Genomic DNA, 25,108 nt, shown 5'->3' with positions numbered 1-25,108 from the left:
TTAAAAAAAAAAAATATATAATAATTATTATAACCAAATTTGCAAAACCAATACAGCAGTATAAGTCCATTGGTACTGCAATATTACCAAGTTCACACATTCTGCAGTATCTTGTGCTACATATAATGGAGACCAAAAATTTGGAGGATAAAGTAGGGAAAGATCAAGACCCACTTCCTCCTAATGCTGAAGCTGCTGCCACTAGTCATGACATAGACGATGAAATGCCATCAACGTCGTCTTCCAAGCCCGATGCCCAATCTCGTAGTACCGGGCATGTAAAATCCAAAAAGCCCAAGTTAAGAAAAAGTAGCAAAAAGAGAAACTTAAAATCATCTGAGAAGAAACGTAAAGTTGCCAATATGCCATTTACGACACGGAGTGGCAAGGAACGGCTTAGGCCCTGGCCCGTGTTCATGACTAGTGGTTCAGCTTCACCCACGGATCTTAGCCCTCCTCCTCCTCCCCCCCCCTACAAAAAGTTGAAGAGAGTTATGCTGTCAGCAACAAAACAGCAAACAACTCTGCCTTCTAAAGAGAAATTATCACAAATCCTCAAGACGAGTCCAAGGGTGTTGGTGGTTGTCAAGCCTGACCTTCCCATCACTGTACGGGAAGAGGTGGCTCGGGAGGAGCCTATTGATGATGTAGCTGGCGCTGTGGAGGAACTTGATGATGAGGATGGTGATGTGGTTATTGTAAATGAGGCACCAGGGGGGGAAACAGCTGATGTCCATGGGATGAAAAAGCCCATCGTCATGCCTGGTCAGAAGACCAAAAAATGCACCTCTTCGGTCTGGAGTTATTTTTATCCAAATCCAGACAACCAATGTATGGCCATATGTAGATTATGTAAAGCTCAAATAAGCAGGGGTAAGGATCTTGCCCACCTAGGAACATCCTCCCTTATACGTCACCTGAATAACCTTCATAGTTCAGTGGTTAGTTCAGGAACTGGGGCTAGGACCCTCATCGGTACAGGGACACCTAAATCCCGTGGTCCAGTTGGATACACACCAGCAACACCCTCCTCGTCAACTTCCTCCACAATCTCCATCAGATTCAGTCCTGCAGCCCAAGTTAGCAGCCAGACTGAGTCCTCCTCAATACGGGATTCATCCGAGGAATCCTGCAGCGGTACGCCTACTACTGCCACTGCTGCTGTTGCTGCTGTTAGTCGGTCATCTTCCCAGAGGGGAAGTCGTAAGACCGCTAAGTCTTTCACAAAACAATTGACCGTCCAACAGTCGTTTGCCATGACCACAAAATACGATAGTAGTCACCCTATTGCAAAGCGTATAACTGCGGCTGTAACTGCAATGTTGGTGTTAGACGTGCGCCCGGTGTCCGCCATCAGTGGAGTGGGATTTAGAGGGTTGATGGAGGTATTGTGTCCCCGGTACCAAATCCCGTCGAGATTCCACTTCACTAGGCAGGCGATACCAAAAATGTACAGAGAAGTACGATCAAGTGTCCTCAGTGCTCTAAAAAATGCAGTTGTACCCACTGTCCACTTAACCACGGACATGTGGACAAGTGGTTCTGGGCAAACGAAGGACTATATGACTGTGACAGCCCACTGGGTAGATGCATCCCCTTCCGCAGCAACAGCAACAGCTGCATCAGTAGCAGCAACTACAAAATGGCGGCTCGTGCAAAGGCAGGCAACATTGTGCATTACAGGCTTTAATAAGAGGCACAATGCTGACAACATATTAGAGAAAATGAGGGAAATTATCTCCCAGTGGCTTACCCCACTTAGACTCTCATGGGGATTTGTGGTGTCAGACAATGCCAGTAACATTGTGCGGGCATTAAATATGGGCAATTTCCAGCACGTCCCATGTTTTGCCCACACCATTAATTTGGTGGTGCAGCATTACCTCAAGAGTGACAGGGGTGTGCAGGAGATGCTTGCGGTGGCGCGCAAAATTGCTGGACACTTTCGGCATTCAGCCAGTGCCTACCGCAGACTAGAGGCACATCAAAAAAGCATGAACCTGCCCTGCCATCACCTCAAACAAGAGGTTGTGACGCGCTGGAACTCCACCCTCTATATGCTGCAGAGGATGGAGGAGCAGCAAAAGGCCATTCAGGCCTACACAGCCACCTACGACATAGGCAAAGGAGTGGGGATGCGCCTCAGTCAAGCGCAGTGGAGACTGATTTCCATGTTGTGCAAGGTTCTGCAGCCATTTGAACTTGCCACACGAGAAGTCAGTTCCGACACTGCCAGCTTGAGTCAGGTCATTCCCCTGATCAGGCTGTTGCAGAAGCAGCTGGAGAAAGTGAGGGAGGAGCTGGTAAGCCATTGCGATTACACCAAGCATGTAGCTCTTGTGGATGTAGCCCTTCGTACGCTTTGCCAGGATCCGAGGGTGGTCACTCTTTTAAAGTCAGAGGAATACATTCTGGCCACCGTGCTCGATCCTCGGTTTAAAGCGTATGTTGTGTCTCTGTTTCCGGTGGACACAAGTCTACAGCGGTGCAAAGACCTGCTGGTCAGGAGATTGTCCTCTGAAGAGGACCGTGACATGCCAACAGCTCCACCCTCATTTTCTTCCACATCTATGGCTGCGAGGAAAAAGCTCAGTTTTCCCAAAAGAGGCACTGGCGGGGATGCTGATAACATCTGGTCCGGACTGAAGGACCTGCCAACCATTGCAGACATGTCTACTCTCGCTGCATTGGATGCTGTCACAATAGAAAAAATTGTGGATGATTACTTTGCTGACACCATCCAAGTAGACATGTCAGACAGTCCATATTGTTACTGGCAGGAAAAAAAGGCAGTTTGGAAGCCCCTGTACAAACTGGCTCTATTTTACCTGAGTTGTCCCCCCTCCAGTGTGTACTCGGAAAGAGTTTTTAGTGCAGCGGGGAACCTGGTCAGTGAGCGGCGAAGGAGGTTGCTTCCTCAGAACGTTGAAAAAATGATGTTTATAAAAATGAATAATCAATTCCTCAATGAAGTACAGCACTGCCCTCCAGATACTACAGAGGGACCTGTGGTTGTGGAGTCCAGCGGGGACGAATTGATAATGTGTGATGAGGAGGAAGTACACACTGTAGGGGGAGAGGAATCAGAGGTTAAAGATGAGGACGACAACTTGCCTCAGTAGAGCCTGTCTAGTCTGTACAGGGAGAGATGAATAGCTTTTTTGGTGTGGGGGCCCAAACAAACCAATCATTTCAGCCAAAGTTGTTTGGTAGGCCCTGTCGCTGAAATGATTGGTTTGTTAAAGTGTGCATGTCCTATTTCAACAACATAAGGGTGGGTGTGAGGGCCCAAGGACAATTCCATCTTGGACCATTTTTTTTTGCATTATATGACCAATCAACAGTCGTTTGCCATGTTCAAAAAGTAAAACCAAATTTAAAAAAATACAAGAAATTAAACCAAAAGTAAAATGCCGTGTCATAATTTAAAACAAGAGGTATTGACGTGCTCTAAAACTACTGTATTGTTGTTTATATTTTATAAACACTACACTTGAAAGCTTGAGTCTTTCAATAAAAAAGTAACTGTCCATTGCACGAATATTTGCAACAGGGACAATTTTAGGGTTAAGAAAGTCAACTAATAACACTTCGACGCTGTCTGTCTTTATAAACACTACACTTGGAAGTTGGAGGAGGTATTGTGGCCCCGGCACCAAATTTACTACCGGGGCCACTCCACTGTGCAGTCCATATTTAGGTGTATCAGATATTAAACAACGGTGACAGTTGATGCCCAATTTTTTAATTATATTGTGGCCTCGGTACCAAATTGTGTACCGGGGCCACCACACTACGCAGTCCAGATACTTGTTTGGTGGAATTCAGACCAGTTGAGGGTTTTATTATTATTATATTGTGTGGACCACTCTATCTATACCACACTACAACTCTATATACCACTCTATTTCATACTTTATTTCTATTTCATACTTTAATTCTATTTAATACTTTAATTCTATTTCATACTTTAATTCTATTTCATACTTTAATTCTATTACTAATTACCATAAAGAGGAACAAAATAAACCAATTTTACCAAAAGTATAATATGACTTAGACTTACAAACACTACACTTGAAAGATCGTGCCTTTAAATGAAAAAGTCAGTCTTCATTGCACGACTATGTGCAACAGGGACAGTTTTTTGGGTTTACAAAGTCAAACAATAACACTTTGACCCTGTCTGTCTGGGATCTCAATGACGAATTGTCTGTACCATGTTTGGAGGAGGTATTGTGGCCCCGGTATCAAATTGGGTACCGGGGCCACCCCACTATGCAGTCCAGATACTTGTTTGGTGGAATTCTGACACGTGGAGGGTTTTTTAATTATATTGTGGCCTCGGTACCAAATTGTGTACCGGGGCCACCACACTACGCAGTCAAGATAGATAGATGCGTATCATAGATAAAGTACATTCAGTGGTGTGGGGCAAATTGAAAAATATTCAAAATGCACTGACATTATCAAAAACAAGAGGTTGTCACACGCTAAAACTCCAACATGTATATGATGGAGAGGATGGAGGAGCAGCCGTATGTGTAGTGTAATGCAGACCTGTTGAAGGTTTTTTATATATTTTATTGTGGTGCCCAGTGCCCACTCCTCTACGCAGTCCAGGTACATTTATTGGTGCGATTCATAAAAGTTCAGGGTTTTTAAGATATTGTGGTGACCCACTCCTCTACGCAGTCCAGGTACATTTATTGGTGCGATTCATAAAAGTTCAGGGTTTTTAATATATTGTGGTGACCCACTCCTCTACGCAGTCCAGGTACATTTATTGGTGCGATTCATAAAAGTTCAGGGTTTTTAATATATATTGTGGTGACCCACTCCTCTACGCAGTCCAAGTACATTTATTGGTGCGATTCATAAAAGTTCTGGGTTTTTAAGATATTGTGGTGACCCACTCCTCTACGCAGTCCAGGTACATTTATTGGTGCGAATCATAAAAGTTCAGGGTTTTTAATATATATTGTGGTGACCCACTCCTCTACACAGTCCAGGTACATTTATTGGTGCGATTCATAAAAGTTCTGGGTTTTTAAGATATTGTGGTGACCCACTCCTCTACGCAGTCCAGGTACATTTATTGGTGCGAATCATAAAAGTTCAGGGTTTTTAATATATATTGTGGTGACCCACTCCTCTACGCAGTCCAGGTACATTTATTGGTGCGATTCATAAAAGTTCAGGGTTTTTAATATATATTGTGGTGACCCACTCCTCTACGCAGTCCAGGTACATTTATTGGTGCGATTCATAAAAGTTCTGGGTTTTTAAGATATTGTGGTGACCCACTCCTCTACGCAGTCCAGGTACATTTATTGGTGCGAATCATAAAAGTTCTGGGTTTTTAATATATATTGTGGTGACCCACTCCTCTACGCAGTCCAGGTACATTTATTGGTGCGATTCATAAAAGTTCTGGGTTTTTAAGATATTGTGGTGACCCACTCCTCTACACAGTCCAGGTACATTTATTGGTGCGAATCATAAAAGTTCAGGGTTTTTAATATATATTGTGGTGACCCACTCCTCTACGCAGTCCAGGTACATTTATTGGTGCGATTCATAAAAGTTCAGGGTTTTTAAGATATTGTGGTGACCCACTCCTCTACGCAGTCCAGGTACATTTATTGGTGCGAATCATAAAAGTTCAGGGTTTTTAATATATATTGTGGTGACCCACTCCTCTACACAGTCCAGGTACATTTATTGGTGCGATTCATAAAAGTTCTGGGTTTTTAAGATATTGTGGTGACCCACTCCTCTACGCAGTCCAGGTACATTTATTGGTGCGAATCATAAAAGTTCAGGGTTTTTAATATATATTGTGGTGACCCACTCCTCTACGCAGTCCAGGTACATTTATTGGTGCGATTCATAAAAGTTCAGGGTTTTTAATATATATTGTGGTGACCCACTCCTCTACGCAGTCCAGGTACATTTATTGGTGCGATTCATAAAAGTTCTGGGTTTTTAAGATATTGTGGTGACCCACTCCTCTACGCAGTCCAGGTACATTTATTGGTGCGAATCATAAAAGTTCTGGGTTTTTAATATATATTGTGGTGACCCACTCCTCTACGCAGTCCAGGTACATTTATTGGTGCGATTCATAAAAGTTCTGGGTTTTTAAGATATTGTGGTGACCCACTCCTCTACACAGTCCAGGTACATTTATTGGTGCGAATCATAAAAGTTCAGGGTTTTTAATATATATTGTGGTGACCCACTCCTCTACGCAGTCCAGGTACATTTATTGGTGCGATTCATAAAAGTTCAGGGTTTTTAAGATATTGTGGTGACCCACTCCTCTACGCAGTCCAGGTACATTTATTGGTGCGATTCATAAAAGTTCAGGGTTTTTAATATATTGTGGTGACCCACTCCTCTACGCAGTCCAGGTACATTTATTGGTGCGATTCATAAAAGTTCAGGGTTTTTAATATATATTGTGGTGACCCACTCCTCTACGCAGTCCAGGTACATTTATTGGTGCGATTCATAAAAGTTCTGGGTTTTTAAGATATTGTGGTGACCCACTCCTCTACGCAGTCCAGGTACATTTATTGGTGCGAATCATAAAAGTTCAGGGTTTTTAATATATATTGTGGTGACCCACTCCTCTACGCAGTCCAGGTACATTTATTGGTGCGATTCATAAAAGTTCTGGGTTTTTAATATATATTGTGGTGACCCACTCCTCTACGCAGTCCAGGTACATTTATTGGTGCGAATCATAAAAGTTCAGGGTTTTTAATATATATTGTGGTGACCCACTCCTCTAGGCAGTCCAGGTACATTTATTGGTGCGATTCATAAAAGTTCTGGGTTTTTAATATATTGTGGTGACCCACTCCTCTACGCAGTCCAGGTACATTTATTGGTGCGATTCATAAAAGTTCAGGGTTTTTAATATATATTGTGGTGACCCACTCCTCTACGCAGTCCAGGTACATTTATTGGTGCGAATCATAAAAGTTCAGGGTTTTTAATATATATTGTGGTGACCCACTCCTCTACGCAGTCCAGGTACATTTATTGGTGCGATTTATAAAAGTTCTGGGTTTTTAAGATATTGTGGTGACCCACTCCTCTACGCAGTCCAGGTACATTTATTGGTGCGAATCATAAAAGTTCAGGGTTTTTAATATATATTGTGGTGACCCACTCCTCTACGCAGTCCAGGTACATTTATTGGTGCGATTCATAAAAGTTCAGGGTTTTTAAGATATTGTGGTGACCCACTCCTCTACGCAGTCCAGGTACATTTATTGGTGCGATTCATAAAAGTTCAGGGTTTTTAATATATTGTGGTGACCCACTCCTCTACGCAGTCCAGGTACATTTATTGGTGCGATTCATAAAAGTTCAGGGTTTTTAATATATATTGTGGTGACCCACTCCTCTACGCAGTCCAGGTACATTTATTGGTGCGATTCATAAAAGTTCTGGGTTTTTAAGATATTGTGGTGACCCACTCCTCTACGCAGTCCAGGTACATTTATTGGTGCGAATCATAAAAGTTCAGGGTTTTTAATATATATTGTGGTGACCCACTCCTCTAAGCAGTCCAGGTACATTTATTGGTGCGATTCATAAAAGTTCAGGGTTTTTAATATATATTGTGGTGACCCACTCCTCTACGCAGTCCAGGTACAATTATTGGTGCGAATCATAAAAGTTCAGGGTTTTTAATATATATTGTGGTGACCCACTCCTCTAGGCAGTCCAGGTACATTTATTGGTGTGATTCATAAAAGTTCTGGGTTTTTAAGATATTGTGGTGACCCACTCCTCTACGCAGTCCAGGTACATTTATTGGTGCGATTCATAAAAGTTCAGGGTTTTTAATATATATTGTGGTGACCCACTCCTCTACGCAGTCCAGGTACATTTATTGGTGCGATTCATAAAAGTTCAGCATTTTTAATATATATTGTGGTGACCCACTCCTCTACGCAGTCCAGAAAGATACCTTGTTGCAACGTTTTGGACTAATAACTATATTGTGAGGTGTTCAGAATACACTGTAAATTAGTGGAAATGCTTGTTATTGAATGTTATTGAGGTTAATAATAGCCTAGGAGTGAAAATAAGCCCAAAAACTTGATTTTTAAACTTTTTATGTTTTTTTGCAAAAAAATCCGAATCCAAAACCTTAAATCCGAACCGAGACCTTTCGTCAAGTGTTTTGCGAGACAAATCCGAACCTCAAAAATAACGAAAATCCGGATCCAAAACACAAAACACGAGACCTCAAAAGTCGCCGGTGCACATCCCTAGTTACCATGTGCCAAAGCTGGATGCTTTAAAATCTCCCCTACATTTTTGCTAGTGGTAGTAATTTTCCCGATACTTATAAGCCTGACAGTTACTATAGCGACTGTTTTCGGAATTTATGTCCAGAGTGTTAGATACCTTAGGGATCGTTTTTAAGGTCAGTCTATATTTAGTTATGGTCAGCCATGTAAGCATCAGGGTTTTTACGTTGCTATAGTAACTGTTGGGCTTATCAGTATCGGATAAGCATACCAAACCCATTTTTGGTGGTATGATATTTTATAAATCTAATCAAAAATAAATCACACAGCTAGCAGGTTAAATATGTTAAAATAAACTATAACATGCATGGGTTTTTGTTCAGGTTTCAACTGATAATAGTTAGTTTATAAGACAGCATATTAACATGCTTGTTAAATATGAAGTTCAAATTCACCATTTGTATGGAAAACATTAAAAAATACTATACAATGTAGCTTTTAATGTTCAACTTGGTCAAATTGGCTAGAACATGACTGCATCTGAGAGCTTGGATTTTATAGTTTATATAAAATAAAAGAATTTATTGAAATTTATAATCTTTGGAACAGATTTAAAACTAATACAAACAATTTCGAGCATCTCTATCATGTGCTTATAAACCACAACTCTGTATTTTAAAGAGCACACAAATGTTTATAGAAGTTAAAGGGTATGAGAAGAGCACCGTATAAGTTGTAGCCTCAGCTAGCTGAATGGTCAGGCACATCCCTACAGACAGGTAAAACAATAGCAAGGAAGGGAAAATGAAGCACTTGCAAGAAAGTTTCCACTTTCACGCTATTGCTAATAGTAGAGGCTTTAAGTTTGTTGTGACTTCCATTGCAACTTCATGCTCTGAGTTGTTGGAAGGAGTTGCAGCAGATCCATTGGGGATATATTTTTGCTTGTCCTGAGGAAAGAAGTGGGACATGGCAGGTGCAAACCATGGCAGCCACTTTCAATGTGGGATGCATTCTGATCACTTTCAGTAGAAAGTAAGACCCCTTGTTCCTCCATTGAAAATTGTTTTTATTACAAACATCATTTAAACGTACTTATAATAAAAATAACAAATAACAATTAAACTTATATTTATTTAAAGTTAATCAAATTATTTTTTATTTATTTTAATTTTTTGTCTGCTTTTGCAATAAGAATGTTCTGTAGGTATTTCTTCTAATTATTAAATACCACATATAGAGCATTACTCCACCATTGGCCAAATACAAACACTTCTACAACACCTGCATATGGACTTGACCTGGAAGGTTTATTAAAACATCAGTATCCTTAATTGAATTTAATCACATACCGATACTAAAACATCACAATTACATAGCAGGCTTTGTACTTTGGCCAATGAAGGTTATCATAAGCCATATTACTATATGCACTATTCTTCTACACTGGAATATAACTACATGGGCCAGATTAAACTATAATCATATGTATTTATTTATAATTGTGAACTAACGCCTGGAAAACTCCCTCTTTAGCTATGCAAAGAGCCATGATTGCCTCCTGTGGAGGTTTCTCCAACCGTGCTGAAGTTGCACAACTGACCGCCTGGTACCCACTCTACACCGCAGATAAATCTTTGCATTTTTCTCAGTGTTGCTGATATACAGGTCTGCAGGACCCAAGCAATTATCCATTATCGTTGTTAGGGCCTGTAGCTCCATATGTGGGAAACTTGCTGCTCACATGTTTTCAAGCAAATGAGACTTTGCAATATCCTCCTCATCGATTGTGGACATTGGTATGTAAGTCATGGATCCTTTCTTTACCATATCTAAAATGTCAGATTTCTTTTCACTTGACCTTAATGGAGTACTTGTCATATTCCCTTCAATCACAATAGTGGGCAGTTCAAAGACAATTCGGGTTGTTCCAGTGCCTGGGCATTTACACACAACAAACAGTGGGAGAATGCGCCACTGCAGACAATATATAAAGCTGGAGAGGCAATTATTATTCCTTGCCATTTTGTGATTGAGCCTCCCTATTAAATTTCAAAGGAGAGCTTGGTTCTATTTTGAATATATTATAAAATGTCCCATTCAGAGGAAGAGATGGCTAGGTAAAGCCAAATCTCCATCAAGGGTAAGAAGTCCAACTTTGTCGACAGAGAGTTGGAGCTTGCAGTGGAGAGGCTGCACCATACAAGCTGCCAGCTATCCACACCAGTGAAGCACCTAATACGGGAGGACATTACAGAGCAGGTCAATGCTGTTGCTCCTATTTGGAGGTATGTGACTGAGATAAAAAAAATAAAACATTAAGTGAGAGCAGATGTTTTTAATTTACATTGTGCTTAGAATACATTACCAATGTATGCCCACAAGATGCCCACCTTCTTTCAATATTGTCAAACACACAAATGATGTATCATGCATAGGAATAACAAACACAAAAACTGTTCATACTATAACAATATTAATGTTTTTAATATTACATTGTGACTGGTTTAATGTTTAAAGGTTAGTTTATGGGTGTGACTTTTAGACTCCCAAAGACTCCCAAAAACTGTACATTTATATCTATAAGTATGTCTGCAGCAGTATTTTGATCTTGTTTTTGCCAGTATATATTGAAACATTGTTCACTTTGGACATTTCACACAGGGGGCAGGGCTTTAAGTGGTGTCTCAAGGACAAACCAAGAGACCACCTGCCCGTGGAACAGGTCCCATAGAGGCCATAGACCTCAGTCCCCTGGAGCGGACAGCATTGGTCTCCATTGATGACCAAATGGTGCATGCATGGGGCAGATAGATACCGGAGAGAGCCCTCCCCCAACCCCACAACATTATCCCCCCAGGAAACTTACATATCAGAATATATGCATTATCTATTCAAATGACTGTAATGTTGTGACTAAACACCTCCACCAACAATGTATATATTCCTGTGTTTTCTAAATTAATCCCCACTTAAGTTTTTACTAATGAGATTGTCAATGTTCAACAATACCACCAGGCTTAGTGCCCTAGACTGCGACCTTGTCAGTTTATTGGATAATTTGCCCATGGAGCCAAGATTGCTATGTATTTTCTGTGATGATCCCTTGGAGAAAAACTATGTTATAAATAGATGCATATGTAAAATTGACAAAAAGCCAAAGATATGAAGTCTGCACTTCATGCATATTGTCAAATCACTGAGCCATTATTACTTATATTGGAAATCAAACTGGTGCTCCTCCTGCCTCTGTGGGACCTATTGTCCCTCCTGCCTCTGTGGCATCTATTGCCCCTTCGGCTCCCATGGCACCTGCTGCTTCGGTGACCCAGAGGTAGCTAGGGTCAAGCAACTCTGGGAATATTGGACGTGAGGGAAAGCAACTGCGCAAATCAAAGCTATTTTTGTGTGTCCCTTGTGTTTGTGTGTTTCTTTATTTTGCCTATTGGATCTACTGAATGATCTGTTTTGAACAAAAAATGGTTTCCTTTGTTTTTTTGTCCATTTATTGTAAGCATTACATTATGCAAACACAAAAGTACTCACAAGTAAAGTAAGATGAAAATGCATATGTCTAGAAGGCCCAATAAAAAAATGATGTGAATCTGTAGAACTAAGACCAACGTCTTCTTCCTCCTGGCCAGCAGCCTCGGGCCTCTTAAACAGCTTTGATATTGCACATTTTAGACAAAACATACTTACAGGTAATATTTAAACTTTTTAAGGTTCTGTTACAATAAATAAATAAATAAATAAATAAAAAATAGTATAAAAAGCATGAAATATATTTTTTTAAACATTAAAAAATATATAATATATGCAGCTATCTATAAGTTGAATCACTTAGAAAACATCCTGCTATCATTTAAAAGCATAAAAAGCATTTCTAATGTATGCAGCAATGTCTAAATATTTCAAACAATATACTGCAAAGCAAATTGCCAATTCATTAGGTGGAAAAAATGTTTTTTCTCACAATGAACTAAATTTTTAAAAAGGGCCAGTTAGACAATTTAATACATCCCCCACATGCTAACGTTTGAAATGCTTTCAAAATAAAATAAAATACTTTTGTTGCTACTGACACTCACTTGTGAAAGTTTCACCTAACTCTTTTAAGCAAGCAGTCAGCATTCCCCCCCTCTTTTTTTGGAAATGAAATGACACAAAGATATCCATCTGCAATGATCTTCTATTGAGATGAGTGGTGTCAGGTGTCCAGGTGAATTATCAATCATCCCATTAGATTGTGAGAGTGAATGCTGCACCACTATCATCCGTCAGTTACACCTGCCCTGGAGCAAGTGCAAACCTTACATCTGAAAAGAAGTGCACTTTGGAGTATGGCAGAACTTGAATCGACCACATTTGCTTAGGGATGTCCTTACTAAACTCCTCTCTCCCCCTTCAACTCGTAAGCGGTAGCAACTGTCATTTACGTTTGGACAGGAATTGCATATATAAATATGTGTTTTTATGTTCGCAGTTTTGTTTTTTGCAACTTACATGTTATTGAGTTTTTAGTTGTGTACAAAAAATTAAGTGTAACATTTAGATATTAATAAGACATTATAAGTGTATTACAATAATAATAACATATTATTTAGTATGTTGGGGAAATCTGATTTAGCTCATAATTTGAATGATCCATATTAGCCATCAATAAATGGTTAATCCCTTCCCTAAATTCTCTAATCTATTAAAAACTGATTTATTTTAAATTCAGGCTATTTTGGGTAATTTTACTTGGCTAAGCAAAATGGCTTTTTTTTCTCATTCATTTGAATAGGCAATGATTTTGCAAAGGGTGTAGAAAGCTTATTGAAATGCATTGCTGATAGAAATGAGTGTCAAAAGTTCAACAAATCAGAAGCAATATTTACATGCTAGCCTCTTGTGATTGGCTGATCAGGTACTGACCTCCAGGTCCATTGAAAACAATGGCATTAGTGGTAAAGCAATGCAATATTACTTAGGAATTTTCTCAGCGTTCTTGCAGTTGTTGTTCCCATGTACAAGCAAGCCCAGGCAGTCAATGGCTGCTACGGCTTGCTGGATCTTGTAGTTCAACAATTGTATTTTTTATCTTTGATTGACTTTGGTTTTTTTATTTTTTTAACCTATTTGTAAGTGTATAAATTCAAATGGAAAGGAGGGATAGGAAATACAAAAATAAAGATCAGAATAATCCATACAATTTTGGAAATTAAACTTTTGGTAACAACAGTGTTTCATTGTATACAGCATTGAAAGTGTTTTACATAAAATAATTTTAAATATTTATTAAATCAATAATTTTAATAATGGGGAGGAAAGTGGGTTATTGGTAGAGCAAAAACCTAATTAACTGATGAATCTCACTTCAACATTTCCTGCTATAGGGTCAGTGCCATCACATGTGAAAAAAGAGTTCCCTTTCCCCACACTTTCCAACATCTCTCCAAGTTGTTAGAAAAGATTTCATTGAAAGTGTAGATAGTAAATACCATCTGTAGAGTAATTTATCGAAATTTTCCATTTTTCTTTTTTTTACACAGATTTAACTTTTGTTAATATTTTCTATAAGTCTCCACGGTCTCTCCGAATGTACTCCTCCCACATCAATTCAAGTCTATCCTTTGGTGGATGCCCATGCAATATCAATCATGTATACAGTCATGTGAGCTTTTTGGTTTTATTTTAGTTTACAGAATATTTCTAATGGCGATGATTAAGTACTGTTTATTTTATTCTTGTTAATGTTAAATAAAATAATAATTTGGATATACAGATGTAAACAGAATTTTAGGAAATTAAATCACTCTTGAAACATCTTTAAATTCCAGGAAGATATTTACTCCTTTTCCAATGAGGCTTTACTCATCCCTTTGCTATACTTAGTTTGATACTTTTTTACATTCTAACTTCAAAATAAGTGATTTGTTTATGTAGCACCCACACAAATACCTTATTTTTCCAGAAGAATTTGCATTTTAGGAAAATGCCATTAATTTGCTTCTACCTCCTGATATGGCAAAGAAAGTCTACACATTTTTTTTATTTTTTTAATTGAAATTGCAAGAAAGGGAACTTCACATTTAGAAGCAAATGTGAGATGTTTTTTGAAAACACCACCAAGAAACACTTTGTAGTTTTTGTTATGGCATCAATATACCTTTCCGGAAAAAAAAAAAATCTGCATTACAAAATGATAATGAATATTTGTTTGCTTCTTTGCATTATCTTGAATGAATTGCAGAAAATGTGTAGGAATATTTTGGGTAACCCTTTATTAAAAATATACATCCTACCACATCATACGCGGGTACATCTGAGTTTATTGAATCCAGGATAGGGAAGATCTGAGCATTATAACTCCCACTTTCTGGACTTCTTAATGCTTTCTGTTGTATAGGGTTTTATTGTCTGAAGGCAACCAGACAATAACTACTATCGGGCACATCATTTATAAGAGGGGCCTATCCTCTTTCAAATGAGGGGACCACATAGTTTCTAGGACCAAGACTGGGGGAAATCTGGACATTACAACATCCCTCCCCATCCCTGAGATACTTAGTGTTTTCTGTAGCTTAGGGTGTTATTGTCTGGTGGACACGCATGATCATCAGTCAATAATTTCTATGGTTGCCCATCATTTGTAAGAGAGGATTTACCTTTTTAAAATTAGGGTGTCCTGAGACTGCAGATGCCAGGATGGGAGAGAATGAACGCTTTTAATGCTTTTCCCCTTCCCCTGCACTACAGATTATTTTCTATAGGGCATTGGGTGAGCTTCAACTCACTCGGTGACGCCATCACACACTGGCGCAATGACGTCATAAAATACGCCTTTTCCTCCAGATGAGGGAAATACCAGTGGGATATGGGTAAGTGAAATCACCCTTAGAAATGTAATATTATGTTTTGCCCATGGTTTGTAAGAACTGTGAGCTTTTCCTGGAAGGAATGCTGGGTTATTACTAACAGAGATTAAGCTATTTTGCTTGGAATGAAGGTTATGTGTTCAGGTACTATAATCACATAAAGCTAAGGTAAACCGTAATAAATGAGTCAATGAGGTTGGTCTATAGAGGAGATAATAGTGTGTAAGACAAAAGTATATCTATAAGATTATGTTCAATATCAGTCCAGGTTCTAGAGTTTGTGCTAGCATGTAAGAGAACCAGATGAGTTAGATGGCAGGCAATGTAATATTATGCGACTCCCCATACAATGTCTTTACATTATGCAGTGATGAACTGCTGGTTTCCTCTGCTGGTTTCCTCCCAGACCATGCAAATATTTAGATACTTTACTGAAGTGTGCACATAATCTGAAGGGACTCTAACTGGCAAAATTTGCAAGATATATGAAATTATAGGAACAATGTTTTAACATAAGAATTTAGTCCAACCCAGGATATAAAAAGTTTATCCCAATCTCTCAATTTTCTTTTTAATAATATCAATTCATTTTGGGAAGTTGGGATAAAATGATTGATCATATCTTTTAGTCAGAAAGACTCCTAGATATTTAATTTTATTGGTTTGCCAATGAAAGCTATGATTTTGCATCAAAAGGTCAAACATTTCAGAGGAAAGATTTAGTGGAATGGCTTCTGTTTTATTTATATTTATCTTAAAATTAAAAATGACCCTGCATACGTTTAACTATTTAAAAAGCAATAGACAAAAGAGGCTTAGCCTGAGAGAGAAATATATAACCTGCATATAAGAACAATTTACCTTGGATCTTGTATTTATACCTGAGAGATCTTCATTGCTAAAACTGTTTGCTGCAAGAGGTTCCATAGTTAATGTACAAAGGTGATAATAAGCAGCCTTGCCTAGTCCCATTTCATCATCATCATCATCATTTATTTATATAGTGCAAGCAAATTCAATAGTGCTTTTCAATTGGGAACAAACAGTAATAAACAATACTGGTATTACATACAGACAGAGGTAAGAGGGCCCTGCTCGCAAGCTTACAATCTATGAGACAATGGAAGTATAAGGGTAAGTGCTATATCATATTGCATATTGATCCAGCTAGAATGCAAAGGTAAAAAGTATTAAGTGGGCCATATGATCAGTCACACAGCAATGTTGGGCAAAGGGTTGTTGTCTAGTATTAGCTCTGTAGAGGGTGGAAATAGAGTTACCTAGGGAGATTAAGAGGGCGGCTGAGGAATATTATAAGCTTGGCTGAAGGTTTGAAGACTAGAGGAAAGTCTTATTGTGTAATGCGAGACAACACAGATGGTGAGAGATAAGGAGAGGATAGATAAATTTGTGTATCATCCACATAGAGATAATACTGAAATCCAAATGAGCTTATTAGTTTTCCAAAAGAAGTGGTGTAGGCAGAGAATAGGAGAGGACCTAGGACTAAGCCTTGTGGTACTCTGATTGATAAAGGAGGCAGAGCAGAGGAGGATCCAGAGAAATTAACACTGAGGGAGCAATTAGAAAGGTATGATGAGAACCAGAATAGGACAGTGTCTTGAAGACCTAGGGACTGTAGTGTTTGTATGAGGAAAGAGTGGTAAACAGTCTCAACTGCAGCAGAGAGATCCAGGATAATTAGAAGACAGTAATGGCCTTTAGTTTTAGCTGTGATCAAATCATTGACAACATTGGTCAGCACAGTCTCTGTGGAGTGTTGACAGCAAAAGCCTGACTGAAGAGAATCCAATTAATCCCATTTGAAATAGAAAGCTAAAAATAAGCACTTCCATTGATGATGAAGAATACAGAGGTACTAAAATATAGAATCTCAGTACCATTGATAAATTGGCCATTATAGCCCATTTCTTTCAATGTGTAAAACATAAAGGAGCATGATTGTTAGGGTTCCTAGTATGAAGACCACGGAGAGTCCTGTAAATGTAGCAAAGTGTCTATAATTAAAACACAGGTCACACAGGTATAAACTATATATTGTCAATGGACAAACAGCTAGCACAAGTCCTTAGAAATAACAGGAACAGGATACCAGGATTATCAGGTTTAGATTAGGAACCAGGAAATGTTGGATAACAGCCACAAATGGAGAACTGCAAGTACAGGAAAGCAGGATTACCAGGTTTAGCTGATAAGTAGGAGTTACTGGAGACCAGGCACAATAGGATAGCTGCAGGTACAGGATACCAGAATGTCCAGGTTTAACTAATAATCACCTAGTGTATACCTGTGTGACCTGTGTGTAAAATAAAGACACTCTGTTTCATTTACACTACTCTCAGGATAGCTGCAGGTACAGGATACTGGAATGACCAGGTTTAGCTGTGGCAGCAGGAGACGCTGAATGATCCAGGTAAGATTCAGACTGGAAGAAGGTCAGGCAAACCAAGGTCCAAAGCCAGGAAGTCCACAACAGTACCAGGGGATAGACAGGAGTGAAGTCATGCTAAGCTGACGTCAGGGGCACAGAAAAGGCGAAATAAGAGGAGACCACCAGGAGTCAGATTCCAGGAGATAGATTAGGACCAGATCAAGGAGCGAATACCAGATACTCCACAGACTCAAAATTCAGGCTCTTCTTTTCTTATGCTTGCTCTTTTTTGAAAGACCCTTATGATCTGAGGTGAGCACAAGAAAAAAGGTTTTCTCAAGAAATGTTAGGATTGGAGAGGTGCAGAACTTTTTAATAACTGCATCAGTGAAGGCAGTAAAAACCTGCAGTACAGTATCTTTGAAGTCTATGAGGGAAAACACCCATCTAAGAGACCTAATTATAGAAGCAATTAGGTCCTGCCGAGTGGTGTCAGAAGCATCTGCTAATTGACTCACACATTGATGCATCAATGTCACAAATTGAGTAATGTCTCTATAAAATATAATTGACTGGTCCTTGCAGAGTTGATCAACAGCAGACATTGGTGACACCTTAAGCCTGGAAGCCAGAAAAATACAGGCCTCAGGCCCAAACTTGGCTGAGGCCTCTGTACACTCAAGCTGAGCAGCAGTCTCTGAGCACGCAAGTTGAACAGCAGTCTAAGACGAGTCTCCCTCTGGGACTGAAGGGCAATACTCCCTGACGGGGACAGCAGGGCAGGGTGGGTGTCCCTGACTGGGATAGAAGGGCAGGAAAGATGGAGTTTGAATGGAGCATATAGTTCAGATTCAGACTAAGAACATTTCCTAGAGGATTCGAACTGACCATGTCTCATAGAGGGCTCAGGCTGAGTAGTTATCCTAGGTGACTCAGGCCGAGCAAGTAAACTAGGCAGCTAGGACTAACCACGAATCCTAAGGGGCTCTGACTGAGCTCATATCCCTGGGGGCTCAGGCTGTGCACATATTTCTGTGGATTCAGTCTGAGCAGACTTGGCAGAAGGGCCGGACTGGCACATTTGGTGGGAGGCCCAGAGTGGGTACACAAATTGAAAGGCCCAGACTGAGCACGCAACTCGGAAGTCCATAAGTTGCCTCTGATCAAGCAGCACTATGAGGCACTTTTGACTGAGCAGCACTATTAGGCATCTCTGACCAAACAGAGCCATGAGGCACCTTTGACTGAACAGATCCATGGGACACCTCTGGTTGAACAGACCCATGAGGCTTCTCTGACTGAACAGTGCTGTGAGGTATCTCTGGATGAACAGTGTTGGGAGGCATCTTTGGCTGAACAGGCTCTAGGAACTGGAGTACATTAGAGGGTAGCTGTCTTTGAAGCAAGTTTAGCAAATAATTCCAAGTTACCCTTGGGGTAACTGAGAGGTGATTTGGGTCTGTGCAGAGGGCATTACACCAGGAAGTGCTCTGAGCTGGCACAGTATAGATATAGGTGATTAACTCTTCTGTGCTTATGTTCCTCCTCAGACAAAGAGAGACATGGGTGGCCAGCAGGCCTGGAATCCTCAGTGGCAGGGGCCATATACATTTGAGCAGGTGCAGAACAGTAAGTCTTTTTATAGTGGAGTGAAGACTGTGGAGGGCATACGGCTGTCTTAACATTCTCTCTGCAGAAAAAATATTTGTATCACAACTAGTCAAGCAGGAACTGCATGGAATAGAAACATGAAGCTTTTTCAGAAACTCGAGTAATAATGTAGACATCTGTGTCATCTGAGAGTTAAGTTATAGAATATCAAGTTGAAGCATCTGAAACTGAGGAATTTCAGACATAGTCACTGGAATCTCAAACACAGAGTTCATATTCCAACACACTAGGAAACCATGTTTAAGAGCCGGGAGCATGTAACTTGCAGGCTCTTATTTGTGGGTCAGGTCAAATGTTAAGGTTCCCAGTGACCACGGAGAGTAGTGTCTTTATTTTACACACAGGTCACACAGGTATACACTAGGTGAAAAAACAGACACTGTTATTCTATCAAATGCCTTCAAGTAGTGAAGGGACAACACCAGAGTGGGTGTGCCATTTTTTAATTGATGCATAAATTAAATCAATACCTTTTCTTGTATCATCTGCCACTTAACAGTCTGGGATGAAACCACTTTGCAAAGATTTTGAGATCAACGTTAGAAAGGATATTGGCCTATAACTTACACATAGGGTAGTGTCACCATCCTCTTTAGGAATAACAATAATATCAGCTCTGGAGGTGTTGTAGGAATGTTTCCCATGAAAAACGTCATTAAAAATAGAGCTTAAAAGACGCATCAGAGATGATCCAAATAATTTATAGTATAATGTTGTTAGGCCATATGGTCCTGGTTTAGAATCGTATTCCATTTTTTTTTTTACTGTATTATTTCTTATAACAAATGATCCCAATTTCAATTTGAGTTCTGGGAGTCTCTTAATATTTTGAGATTACATGAATATACAAAATGTTTACTTTTCATTACTTTTTATTCTTTCATGCTCATAAATGTGAGTATTAGGTCTCAGATTATGAAGTTTAATTTAGTGATTTTGAAAATAGTTACCTATTTTCATAATGTTGTGTATAAGTTTATTTCAATCATCCTTCAGAGTTACATGTTTATTTGATTTTTAAGCTGGTATTGTGTCTGTTTTTTCACCTTTTTCACAATATTTTTGCTGCAACAATTTTAAGATTTTAGCAATTTTTTCAGCTGCCTGGTTGATAAGCTGTCGTTTAAATCTTTGGTGTAGCTGTATTAACTGATTTAATTGTTTCTAAACAAGATTCCTTTATGAAAACTATATGTGATTCCCAAATAATCAATGGGGCAAATAATTAAAATTATAAAGATTCATAAAATGATCTATTGTATTAATCAACTTATTTTCTTTTTTTAAAATGTGATTATTGCTTGGGTGCCAGTGTTTATGAGCTGGTTGTAAAAAATAATACCTAAATCCAAATCGACCATATCATTAACTGACCAGAGCACAGGGGAGACCACAGAAAGCCAAAAAAAGTGAGTAGTTCCAATATTAACTAAAGCCTTACCTATACCAGAGTACTGTGTGATATTGAAAAGTGTTTATATTTGTTCTTTCAGTGGTATGGAACATCCTGAAAGAATCAAAGAGATTGTAGAATTTTATATTCTCAACAGTTCGCATGTCTTTTTTAAAGCAGATTGCTTCTTCTTTATTTTTGAAAGCCCCCTGATCTATACAAATTTAAAACTAATACAGTGTTGAAGTCGCCACCTAGGATTAGATGTCCCTTGGAAACTTTTGAAAGCTACATAAAAAAATAATACTCTGTCTCACAATTGGTACCTATAAAGAAGCTAGTATTAAGGGACATTAGTCTATATGTTCTATAAAGATCCTTGAGGGCCTTTGATACAGGTATTAGCAACAAATGGAATTGAGCTTTCAATCAGGATAGCTGTTCCTATTGTTTTTTTATCTGAGTTTGCATAAAATGCTTAAAATGTTTTATATATTTAAGGTCTAGGTAATTATATAGAAAATGGGTCTCTTGCATAATAACTACGTGCACCTTTTCCCTTTTTAGATGTTGTAAAAGCATTGTATACTATTGAGGTATATTGAGACTATTAGCTAAACTGAAGCAAACTTGACTTTGTGCAAAAAAATAATACTTATATATTTATGTATTTGGGCATTTTTACATTCATTTTTATTGCCAATGACTTTCTATGGGCTTTCTGCACTCATTGAAATTTATCTTCATAATGCAGAAATCATTGATATATGTGATTGAGAGATGTATCATGAAATTTTGGAGGTGATATTTGAAAAATTGTAGGTGTACATGGAGTAGAGTAGGTGAATTGAAAATAGATCACCCATATTGTGGTTTGTTACATTATGAAGTGTTAAAATGTTGTTGTTTTTTTTAATAATGTTAAATTTTCAAATATAATATTTTTACAAAATACCACAGTGTTGTTATCAGACAACTAAAGTATCAGCCATCTTTTCCTGAACAAAACAATCTTCATATTGCATGACATAAGGAAATTTGACCAGTGTTACAGTTGCTAGCTATAATGCTTTGAGTAGCTGCAATTATAGACTACAATAATATTACTATTATGTTTAATTAAACTTTTATCAAGCACACTTGATAATGCTGTCCATGGGTAAAAAGAGAATTGATTTTGAAATAATATCCTAAACATATGTTCTACCTGTTTCCATAATGTCTTCACTTTGACACTGTACCACTATGTCTAGCTAAATGTACCTTTATCTCTGCAATGTTTAAAGCAATCATCAGGGACATTTGAATTAATCATATGTAAATGAGGCATAATAAAATAGACTTACTATAGCATTTTATTAGCCTGTTGGGAATGATTTAAAGAACAAAAACCCTTAACCATTCTATTTAATACCATCTTCCATTACTCATATAAAAATGTGGATTCTAACATATTTTTCCAACTTCTTTTAGACTGTCATACAGCTAATTTAATTCTCCATATATAATTGAGATAACATGCTTTGCCTCATTTATTATATTTACTAATCTTTCTGAGGATGTTATATTATTTTCACTGACATTCTGTAATTAATTTGTTCTTTTTCATAATTTAGCAACTGAATGTTAGGAATATGTATTTTCTTAATGGCAATGTCAGCATTTTCTATTTTGACTATTGCCATGACTCATCCTATATTAAAAATATATTATCTAAGCACCATTGCTTATCAACATCTAAAAGATCAAACAGCATATGTCCAGTAGTACATATGAGGAAAATTTTCAAAATCGCTCACCTAATGCAGGCAGAATGTCTGCATTGGTTTGCAACATTTTGCACACTTTGCCTTTGGAATTCGGCTCTACAAGCTCCCATTCCTTCCCCAACCACACTATTTATACAAATGAATAAACTCTTCTCCCAGCTGCAACTTTGCTCAACTCTACTCAGTTATATGCAGATTGTGAATATTTTACCAACACCTTACCTTTTTAACGTGCTATATTATAAATGCAAATTTTGGATAGGATACAGGTATAGGGCTGCATAATATGATTGCCACTATGTAACTATATGATAACAAGTAAAATTACATATTGGGCCTGATTAATGTTGGAATGTAAGTCCCTTTGTGTGCCATATCTTGTGTGAAATAGCTTTATGCATGCTCAGAAACGGATCTTACACCAAAGAACGCAAAGGCATGCAATTTATTTCTGAACGCAAATGATACTTATGACTGATTATGAGACTTGAGAGGCGAAAAGGGGAAGGGAAGGAGCAGATAAAGGTAGGCAATATAAAATAAGGGAGTGCAAAGTGTGTGCCAATGCAGATGCGGCCGATTCAAGACCTCTGTTCCTCGTAAGTACGCTTTTTTTTATTGTATCTTTGACTGCTACGGGGCAGGTGTAAGTGTCTATTGATAGTGATGACTGCCACGTCATAGTCTTTGCATTAAAAGCTACACATATGCATGCCACTACATCGCAAAGAAAATGTGGACGCAATGAAGATTGATTATATCTATGTATTGTATGTACTTTAAGCATTAAAAGCATCAAGATTTATGTATTTAATGTAAAAAAATATTTTTTAAAAAATACATATTTTATTTACTAATGATTATATTAATTAAGAGTTGTTCAATTATTTTAAAATTTAGTCTGTTCTTTCTGTCTACATATGGCAAGCAAGATTTAGGCAGAGACATCCAAAATCTGATCGAAATGTTTCTTGAGATCTAGTTGGATTTGAATAGGGTCGGAACTATGGTCAAGTTCTGTGTTCTTTTTAAAATACAAATTGTGTGCACGTTGCGTCCGAACATTAATCACGTCCATTATCTTTTAGAGCAGTGTTTCCCAACTCCAATCCTTAAACATCCCTGACAGCCCAGACTTTAAAGATATCCATGCTTGAGCTCAGGTGCTTGAATCAAAATAAATTAGGCTTTTATTGTCATCTGTACTCAAACGTGGATATCCTTAAACCTTGAACTGACCACAGTGGGGAAACACTTTTATAGGACACAACAGAGCATATTTATACATATGTCCATCACCAGCTACTGATTGGTAAGGAGCAACAGTGCTACGCAACATTGGTCAGTGAGGATAACAAGGCATACATAAAACAGGGACAAGCAAGATAAAGGCAAAATAAATTCAGATGTTAAAGCAAAGGGCAGTGAGGGCCCTACTTAGAAGAGTTTACAACTAGTGCAATTATGGTGTTTGTACCTAGCATTTGGACCAAATAAATAGCAAACACATATTCTTTTATATTGGGTAGACACACTTCTCCTAATCACCTATGTGAATACATTTTTATTTTATCTGTAGTAGACTTTTGGGCCTGATGTATTAAGGAAAGTAAAGTAAAAAAATAAGTAATTTTGCTCCTGGCCAAAACCATGTAACAGTACAAGGGGGCAAATTAGTTTGTTACTTTGCACATAAGGAAAATACTAGCTGTTTTATCCATGTAGCACACATATACTTGATAGCTTTATTTTTACACTGAAATTGATCTAGGACTTGCCTAAACCCTAATACAAATATAAATCTGTCCCACATTTTAAATTTACCTCCCCCTCCAATGCAACCTGGTTTTGCCAAGGTACAAAGTTACTCTTTTTTCTGCTTTATTTTCCTTAATGAATCAGGCCTGCAGTCCACAGGCTCTGCTGGTCTCAGATCTCTCTGCAGGATGCTGTCCAGTCTGTCTCCACTCCAGAGATTCCTCCAAAATTAGTTTATGGGCACTGCCATCTTGGATTCACTCACCGGCTCTCTCTCAACCAGTCAGAGAGCAGGTCCAGATCAGCTGACCACAGTGTCCTATCAGAGTATAACAGTTTTATAGTTCCCTCCAAAACCAGTGCCTGAGTGCCTCCATCTTGGATCTATCTTGTATCCAACCACCTAAATCCCTCTCAGCCAGTCAGACTGCTGCTTCACCTCAGCCTCCAATCAGCAGATAGCAACTGCCATAAAAGGACTTCCCGTCTCCCTAACCTGTTGCCAGTGCAACATTAATTACTGCTGGTTTCGAGCAGTCTGCAGTCTAGTCAGTTCCTTCTAACCAGACAGTGCAGCCTGCATTCTGGTTCCATTCCGGTTCCATTTTGGTTGCAGTTCCAGCATTCTGATTCCATTCAGGTTCCTGTTCCAGCATTCCGGTCCAGTATTCTGGTTCCAACATTCCGGTTCCATTCTGGTCAAAGCATTCTGGTCTCAGTCTGGTCCAGCATCTCAGTTCCATTTCCACTTGTTCTTTCCCTCTCGTGCAAAATGATATAATCAGGGCAGCCAACTTTGTGTAGGTAGCCACCAGTTCAGCTCCAGAGACATAACCCAGTCCGGGTACAGACAAATCCTCAGTCATGACAGTTGTCAATAAATAACATTTAAGTTATGTTTATTGGTTTCATTCATTAGAAGAAATATATGGTCCAACTGCGCTCAATACTGTATGGAAATTAGTGGGGCAAGGGAAATGGATGTG

Source organism: Mixophyes fleayi, chromosome 11 (assembly GCF_038048845.1).
Source record: "Mixophyes fleayi isolate aMixFle1 chromosome 11, aMixFle1.hap1, whole genome shotgun sequence".
Classification (NCBI taxonomy): domain Eukaryota; kingdom Metazoa; phylum Chordata; class Amphibia; order Anura; family Limnodynastidae; genus Mixophyes; species Mixophyes fleayi.
This window is presented reverse-complemented; position numbering follows the sequence as displayed.